This window comes from Anopheles nili, chromosome 3 (assembly GCF_943737925.1).
Source record: "Anopheles nili chromosome 3, idAnoNiliSN_F5_01, whole genome shotgun sequence".
Lineage (NCBI taxonomy): Eukaryota > Metazoa > Arthropoda > Insecta > Diptera > Culicidae > Anopheles > Anopheles nili.
Window position 1 is genome coordinate 46,577,860 of NC_071292.1, and position 10,002 is coordinate 46,587,861.

Consider the following 10,002-nt stretch of genomic DNA (forward strand, 5'->3'; position numbering starts at 1 on the left):
TGGGGAAAAACACCAGAAAAAAAGCCAAACCATTCAAACCCACCACAACCGGGAAAGCCGGCAAAAGCTGGCATAAAAGGACGTAAATAATTGCGAACGAAGTACGACATAATGGACGCATGTGGTGGTGGCCAGTGGCCGTAGGACACTGTGTCCGGCAGGCAGCCTGGCAGCGTCCCATGAGTCCCAGTTAACACAAGCCAAAGTTTTAATTAATTTTCTACCACCCGAAGATATTGTGCCGGTTTGGTCGTAAGCAAATCACGCGCCCCAAAACCCCCGAGGCCGGTGAAAAGCAGTGAGCAATCGCCAACGTGAGGAATCGCCGGAAAAAAAGTGCAGTTGCATCATGGGGAAAAATGGAACCAAGGAAAGAAGAGGGTTTTTTCTTTGGAATTGAGGAGGAATTGCAATTGCACCCACCCACCGGTGTGCATTGTGTTTTTCCTCTTATGCTCCCGCCCGAGCTGGGGGGAAAAGAATAACATCAACAAGAACCCGCACGAAATAGTACATTGTTTGTTTCGTACCGGGCGCAAATAAATCTCGCAAAGAGGGAAATGCACCAAAACAAATGCCGTAACGTGCCACGGGGCGATGCATTTGCAGCTGCAACCGAGTAAGGTGTTTATTTTAGAACCCCCCCGAGAGAGAGAGGGAAGCAAAAGGCCCCATAAATTCTTGCTAATTACCCACCAGAAGGCACTCGTGAGAAGGAGAGAGAGAGAGAGAACCACGAAACATCATAAACTGTTTAATTGCATTTAGCTGAGCCACGGGTTCGTCTTCCAGCGAGCGTATTAAGCGTATAATTAGGTTCCTTATCTTTTTAACTGCTTTTTTTCTGCACCTAATTGGCTGGCGAACGTAAACCAGGAAGCATCTTAAATTTTAACTCCCAATGAAAATTCGCACGTTCGAGCCAGAGTACGACGTTGACGAGCTCGCTGGTGGAGGGCTGTAAAATCTACGAAATAAATCCACTCTCATCCAGGAAACTACACAAACCCACACACACAGACACATACACCGGACTGTACCACCAGGTCGTTTAAATGATACTTTAACTTGTGACTCCATGCTCCGAGTGCATGCAGTCCATTTTTCCAAGCTATTTTCAAATCGCAAGCAAGCGCCGGCTACCTAATCACTTAAAAACTAGCACTTTCGAGGAAGTTTTCCTGCCAGCCCCAAAACCGGGCGCGCGTTGAATTGTATTCATTTCGAAAATTACGTTCAATTAACGGCTGACCGGAAAGGAGCAGAAAAGCTACCCCCGTACCCCCCAAAAAAGAAAAGGTGGTGGAAAATTCCCACCCCATCGCGATCGCATGCACATCGTTCAAAAGCGAAGGGCCTTTTTTGGTTTAATGGCGTTTGCACTAATACGCCCGGCAAATCACAATAACTATCGGTGCTATCAGCGGCAACGGATCGCGGCCCACCGGGTGGGTGGAAAATGCTCCAAATTGCTGTGAGCTATCAATTTCAACGGTAATTCCGGGAGTAGAGCGCAAAGCCCACCGAACACCAACGGTGCAGGCGATCAACGCCAAAATCATGGCCAACTAAGTCGATGCCCTAAAAGGGCTACGTTGCCTTCGTTTTTGTTTTCATTTTTCTCCTCTCCTTTTTTTGCTTCATTTCACATGACGGTGGTTTTAGAGAGGGCTAACAAAAGCACATGAGAAAAAAACAAGCTACCCCAAACACGAACGCTAGCGTGCAGCGGGTTGGTTTCTCGGTGTTTAGCTCACCCAACGTGCGCCGGAGCACTGTAATTGAAAACGAAAATTTCAATCCCTCAATTATTCTAACCTGCCGCCTGGGTGCCGTCGCTCAAGTTTCACCGAAAAGGATTCGCCCGGGGCGAAGGGTTTCGTTTGCAATTTCAGAGAGCGCTTTATGTGATGCCTTCCCGCCAGCCAGCGATTGGTTGGGTTGGGCTTCAGCTTCGAGGGTACGGCTTACAGCTAAACACCCTTAAAACGCTGACAGAGTGCAGAACCGAGTTGGGAGTGCTGCCTAAGCCGAGACCATTTTATGCTCGAGTTTACGGTGCCGAGTTTGCGCCATCGCCAAAGGCCAGGAAGTGCCCGGCAACGGTTCTGGCTGCATCATATTCATAAATAAGCAAACAAACGTACCGCAAACGCGTGTCCGGGGAGGGAGTTGAAGTTTTCCCGAACCCCAACGCCACTTGACCGAGCATTAAGGCCACCCCCAGACCCACCCTGTGCAACGGGCATTCAACAACTTATGCTTCCACCACACACACACACACACACACACGAACCGGCAGGGTGAGGATATCGGCGATTAAGTTATAACCACTTTCCACCGGAGCTAATCATCTTTGAAACAAAAGACCCGTTCCATATCCGGCGCCTGTGCGCATCCCGCTACGGTTTAGGTGGGTTTCGGGTGGATCGTTCCAAGCCCGGGCCCCCGAGCCACCCTTTTTGCCAGAGCCACCCTGCCGAGCGCCCAATAATTAGCGCAAATTAAATCCAGAAACTCATCGAAAACACGGTTTTCCCCGACCCGGGCTCGTGGGCCGGCAAATCGGAAGGAGCAAAAAATACATCTCCCCTCTTGCTTGCTTCTTGTGTGCTCTCTCTCACTCTCTCTCCCTCTCGCACTCACAACGACACGGAAAAATAGCCCCACGTAGCGAAAGGATATGTGGGGCCGGTACTTACCGGACGGTACCACCACGGTGTGGATGTGTTCATATTTTCCTCCCGTTTATCACGCTTCGTGAAATAATTAAAGTTTTTCCGCAACACGCGCCCGCCCACCTGCTGGCGGCCATCGCGTCCGCAGGACGAACATTTGTTTTCTGCTCCGTTCGCCTCCGTTCGCGTATGCGATGCGATTCCGGTTCTCCCTGGCACCGTAATTACAGTGCTGGACGAATGTTTTACGGCTTGGAATTTACCGGAAATGGAGTTATAAATTCCCGCATGTGGGACGATTAAGTCATACAGTAGGTTTAGCAAACATGATATTAAATGTCACAATAAAATTACCCTAAACACCCGAACAGCACTTCACTCTACGATATTTTGTTCGTAATTCAAAGGGCTTTTCTTAGATTATTTTGGCGCATTTTTTTTGTGTTACCGACTGTAGCTCACCACGTACGAGCACCAGGGATTAAGCACGCCAAATGCCACAGAATTCCCATGCAAACCCCACCGAACGAGGCGTCGAGTCGCTTCACCGCTTTTCCGACCACCGGACGCACCAGCAGCGTGTGTGTGTGTGTGTGTGCTCACTTCTAGATCTTAATCACCCACCACCCCCGGGGGGGGGGGGGGGTCGGACGGTAGAATACAAGCGAGCACTCGGTGCTCTGGATGGGTTAGCCCATCATAAACCCCTATGCCAGGACGCCGGGCATCGGAGCATGTGGTGCCAAAGCCCTGTCACTGGTGGCTTAAGCTGGGCATATTTTCCTCACCATTGGGGGGGCTGGGAAAATAGCAGGTGAAACGAAATGTTCCGTTAGCGGCATCGCGAACCCCATCCAAGTATGCCAAATAAACACGGCATATTGGCGAGTATCCTAGCAACCGGCACCGAATCGCGCTGGGAAAGCTGCGCCCCGTGCGGAAAAGCATAATTTTTGGTAGTTTTGTAGGAGGCAAAAAAAACCGAGAAACCTTCGACCGAAAAGTTTACTTTTATTAGAAAAAAAAACGACATCAAACCGTGGTGCGTAAAATGCGCCCGACCAAAAACGACCGACCGCGGACCTCGGTCGATTGATTGGAATCCTTTGCAATCTACCCCCCACTGGCGTCCGGAACGATCCTTATGCACCCAACCGTGGCAAGGACCTGCCCGTGATGTGATAGAAATCAACGAGACTCGACAGACATTCCACCCGGAGTACCTAGCCCCCCCCCCCCCCCCCCATTCTCTCTCCCGTTGGGCGGAAAATGCCCCCGACGGGTGGTCGGAGCTATCATTAACAAACATTCTATTTCTAATTAGAGTTACGTGATTATTTTCCAAATATTTTTCCACGCTTAATTACGCTTCCCAGTCGGCTGTGTCCGAGTGGTTTCCCAAGGGTAGGGAATTGGTAGTAAAGGCGAAGCGCTTTTGCGCTCTGAGTGCTGGATCCTTCGTGTGGTCGCGACGCGTTTACCAGCGCCAGGACTAGTTTGCTTGCGTTGGTCTACTCCAGGTTGGCCCAATCGTACCGTTGCTCCATGGCATGGCATGCTGGTGATGGAAAAGATATCCTCGCTCCAACCTCCTCACACACACTTATACACACACCAGCAAGCTCTCTGAAGGCGGATCGACGGTTCGGACCGGTGGACACCGGAACACAACACGATTATGGTGACGCGCAAACCAGTCGACTACGGACCCGGGAAAAGTCAAACAGAAAAATGGGGAAAACACCCATTTCGACCACGCCGGATGGTAAAGGACGCGCGATGCGATGGGTTTTGCCTTTTTTGGGCGTTTTCTTTTCCCTCTTTTGCGGAGGGAGAAAAAACCCTTTCCCGGAAAATGAAATCATTTCCCTGTGGAGCACAAATTTTTGTTTATGAACGCTTCGCACCACCACTCAGGAAGCGGATCCGGCCACCTTGCACGAGTTGGGGGAGTTTTTTCTCCCCGAACTCATCAAAACACACTCGCCGGCGCGAGTAGCTGACGTGTTTCTGGCTTGCAGTTCTCGGTGAAACTATGCGCTTATTTTCAATTCCTTTTAGTCTCTTTTTTTTTCTTCACTGTCACTTTTTGCGGGCCGTAATATTTTTACAAAAAAATCCTGCCGCATTTTTTTTTCTGCCCAATTCACACGTTGCTTACATAAGCATTCATATTTTTTGTTTGTTTGTTTGCATGTTTCACATCTCCGCCAAATCGTGGTTCGTGTCTTCGTGTGCGATTTCCACCGGCCACGTCGGTGTGTTCGGTTTCCAGTCCCTTCTCGATTCCGTGTCGGTCGGTGCGGGATTTTGTGGTTTTCGGAACCAGACGAAACTCAAACTCAACTCTAAAGGGAGTGTTATCGGGTAAGTCTGGAGTCTGGAGTGGTCGTGAAGAACTGAGCTGGAAAAACCAACACACACACACACACCTACACGAAAAAGTGGAGTGAGATCGGCCGGGAGTGCCCAGAAGCGTGTAAGGGAACGCCGGGAAAATATCATTTCGCGTTGCTCTAATGAAACGGGTAATGGCAGGAAGCTATCACTTGTTGGTTTTCCATTCGCTTTTAATTAAGCGTGACGCGTTGCTTTTTCCTTGCCATCCCCGTTGGGCCAGCACGTCGATATTAATGAACCGAAAATATTGTTTTCCCCTAGCTTTTCCTAGCGAGAAAAGTGAGAGAAAAAAATATATACGGCGGATATATTGACTGCCGGTGAGGAAAGTGTATCGACGGGATCGATTTTCACGAAGTGAAACAGACGAATGTAGTTTGCTTGATGAGTGTCGGGAAATAATGATGATTACGATATACTGACCAGTACAAAGGCTTGTGTATTAAGGCTGTACAATGGATAGCTTTGAAGCATCTTGTTGGCTGTTGAAGTGACCATATTCCAACGCAACCGTGTCGAAAGCAAATATGTTTGTAACTGATGGATAGAATTGTTCGTCGAAATCTTATCTTTAGCAACTGTTGTTGCCCAGTTTGATTTGTTGCAAATAGTTAGCTTGAAAAATAAATTTAAGAGCAAGATCCCCTAGACAAGAAAGTATCGTAAGGATCGCAGGATGATTTCAAGTAGAAAATTCAATATACCTCCACTAATTTTCAATTTCCATTTCTCTATTAATTCAATACCTCTACAGGAAAAGGCAAGCCTGAAGGAAATACGTAACGATAAATCAAATGGACTAAAACTCATGGCTAAAAAGTCCTGCCAACAACACATGAATTCAACATGAAATGCCGCGCATGGACAGCTCTTTAAAATGAAGAGCCTCGTCAATAAAAGACAACATAATAAAACCAATAGTTTCTAAATACGGCCAAACCGTTCTTAAATAAATAACATAACATAAAACCAATTATCTTCCGGGTGTTTTACTTCGACCGATCCGAAAAACGTACGTTAAACACTTCGTCGGCTACAATCGTGAAAAACTAATAAGTAATATGTGATGAAACAAGTGAGAAATGAGAATCAAAATAGGAGCCTTTATCTATTTCAGTGATTAGTGTCTCACCAAACCAAGCCTCAGCATAGTTCGCAAAAGGATAACTCTCTCCTAACCTACAGATCAACTGGCTCACGAAAGACAGCACGCATAGGTCGACTTTAAAGTGGCCGAAAAAAGCCCCAAAAAATCGACAAAAAAGTAACACCGCTTTATTTTTAACCGCCAAACCAATCACAATATTGAACAGATCGATCGTTTTAAACACAAAACCAAACCAGCCCTACTTGAGGCGTTGCACTCCACCGGATGTGGCCTTCGGTTGCACCTCAAGACACGAGCGCATTGACAGGCCAGACAATGAACGAACCCCACCGAAAGCGAGAAAATTCTACAACCTCGAAACCGCGCGTTACGAGCGAGTTACAACCGGACGCGACCGGCCCGTGGTGCCCTTCCACGGATAATCCTCCTTTTATTCAGTCGAACGTCCGCCAGAACCACAACCACACGCACACAGGTTTGCTTCGTCGCTTTTTCACGCCCGGCACTGGAGAACACCCCCCGGGAAATCGGGGGTCGGCTTTAGTTTTCCATGTGGACAGTTTTCCATGCATCGTTTAATGGGAAAATTTACGATCTGCGAATGTGAGCGAAAATTTATGACCTGAACGGATTTCATCTGCCCCGGCTGGTCTATTAAAGTGTCAACGTACGTAACTGGCCCTTCCCATCCCGAGCGGTTCCATCCCGTCCAGGGTTCTCCTGCGAACAACACACCGTTCGATTTCGCCCTTCCAGTTGGTGGTTGATTAAAGACAAACCTTAAAGCGGCCGGCTATGCTCCCGAAAACCCATGCCATCGGTCACACGAACACGAACGCAGTTTCGGGATGGGTTTTCCACAGGTTTTTGTCCACCCCCCCGGTGGGGTCGTTGTAACGCGCGAACACCAACGGAACAGCAAATGGGTGTCCGGATCAATCGCCATCAATGACAGTAACAAATTCAATCGACTCATCAGTTTCTTTAAATGGCAATCGTAATGGCACGCCTTGCCGCTGGCTGTAACGCGCCCAAGCGATGACAATAAAATTGTCCGGAAATTGAGAAACCACTTCAGCGGAATGATTTTCACCGCGTGTGCGCTGTAGACCCACGCCGGCGTTTTTATGGGGGTGGAAATTGCAGGGGGCTGCTGAGAAACGTTAACACTGGACGGCTGATTGTGCTTGAGGCGATTTAATAACGCACGATTGTTCGCGGTGCTATTTGGGGAACGTATGCCGGTGGTTTGAAATGTTCCGTTCAATTAAAGCTGGTGAGGCTGGGGAATGCGTAAATCTAAAGCATACCAAAATTGACCATTTTCTTCCCGGATAACAAAGCTAACGTAAAAATGAGCTTTCTTTCTTGAATCGAAAGAAAACTCGTGATATATTAAGGGTACTAAGCGTTCAAATATTCAAAATTATTTATATTATTATTGAGCATTTAACTTAAAAGAAAAGTATTCAAAAAACTATTTATATGCTTTTTTACTATTTTCCCATTTACCTTTATAGAAGAGCTGAAAGTAATATTTAGCAAAATCGATGCAATCCGAATTATACTTTACGACATATAATTCATTACACCAAAGGTACAATGCAATAATAACAATACTCATTCCTTTCGTATTGTGTGATTTAAAACATTTCTTTTAAAATGAAAAATTACATACAATAAAATGTTGTAAACCATGATTCGAAGTGAACGTTTATTTATCGAATTGAATGCATGTTTACTCCATGAGTGTATTGCATCCTGAATGCTGCTATTCTATCGTTTAATCTTCTTTAATCCATCGTCCTTAGCTGATTCATTTCTCATCCCACATCCTTCAAAACATTCAATACAATAGCCACAAAAAAACACACACACCATGAAATCAAATAGAGAAAATTGTGTTTTTTTCCCGGAAGAAAAACGGGAGCTCCATTCGATGTTCGAATTCAGTCTGGGTAACGGTGAACCTAAAACCAGACCCAACCATCGTAAAACCCGACACATTCGGTCTTTCGATGCCGATTCCGCACAGCAAGGTGCTACCCAGCAATCAATATACCAGCAAAGGCTCGGTGGCACATCAACTGGCCTCCCCCTTTTTTTTTATTGTTTGATCCGCCGCGTCGGTCGGTCGGTCGGGAAAATCCTGCCCCCAGTAGCGGCCGCCAGACAGCTGGCAACGTCTAAGCATCCACCCGGCGCCACCAGTCTAAGCATCAAATCTAATTAGGAAGGTGGTGGTGCATGCAAATCACTCAGCTTTATTATTTTCCGTCATGCAGAAAGTTGGCGGGCATTACTTTCGTGCCGGCCCCCGAGGGGTTTTTCCTTCGCGGCAAAACCACCCATTAGCCGTCGCCGGAGTTGCGGTTTATCATGAATCCACTTCCTTGGCTTGGCCATGGTCGCAGGAAGCAAAAAACCCTCCCACGGCCAGGAGTTGGGAAGAAAATATCGCTTCCTGGTAGCTAGCGCAAGGATCCACGCCCCATCCAGGTCTCCAGTGGCGTGGCAAAGGATGCTATGCGCCAGTTCGGTGCGCTTTACGCCACAGTTTACGCCATCAGCGAAGGGTTTTTCGCGAGCGAAGATTTTCAACCGTCTTGCCACAATTGGCCGGGTGTGGTGTACGATCCAGGCAGGACTTTACATCACCATGGCACCATACGCCTGTGTGATGGGGTCGTTTTTGGGTTCCGACCGGGAATCGACCGGGAAGGATGCGTCCCGTCGAATAGTCAGAATTCGCGTTCCGTCTCCAACGGGGTAACGGACGCACCACCAGACCAGACCGTCGTCGTACTAATGGTTAATCACTTCGGTAAACGAATGCTTCCACTATTTTACATAATCATAATTTGATGGTGCACGGTCGCCTGGCGCTCTGGCGCGTGACGTGATGCGGGTGAATCATGGTTCTGGTTTGCGTTTCCGGTGCTGCTAAGGACATAGCGTTGGGACGCGTCGTGTAGTTTTGGAAATGAAGGAAGATTGTTTAAGAGTTTTCCTTGTGCGCTTATGGAAAAGCATTCCAAATATCGATTGTAAACAGATCACTTGCGAGTTTTGAAGGGGTAGCGAATAATTTATGCTTCTTGCAGACGTGCTGTATAGACTTTTGTCCTTGGTGTCTGATGATTTATGATTAATCTTGTTTTCTGATGTCGTTATTTGCCTTTAAGCTAAATAGATCTAAATGATCAATAATTGTTAATCTTACATTGCTCAGAGCCATTTGGAAATAAATTAGTCATTGACAAGAGAAATGATGAATTTTTCTTTTAATTAACACTTTTAGGTTCAGATAAACCAAACTTTTAAGTCTAATAATTGTATGCTTATGTTATGAGAGGCAGACAATTATTTCTCTCCCTCTAAAATATACTTTATTAATTCTTATAATCATTTATTGAACTTGTTTTTGAACATTGGGGTATTTTAAATCCTTTTTCCTTTATTCGAAGAAATGTGGTTTATTCAGTCTTATGGAATGTATGTTAGATTTGCATTGTTTTAGTCCGCAACATACCAAATGATTCTTTAAGCTTTTGATAAATAGTTTTAAAGTAGCATCCTTGGATAAATAAATAACATTTTGACCTACATGAGGTACATCTCTGCTTGCTCACATTTATCATATTTCCAAAGCGTAACAAACAGAAACCTACAAAAGGTGTCGTCGAACTTTCCACGAATGTTTTTCTAGGAAGCGCCATGCTTGAAAGCGTGAAAACAACGCCACTCCCCAACACAACTCAACAATGCAACTGCGATTGTGTACACTTCATTTAGCGCCAGCCCATTGCCGGGCCA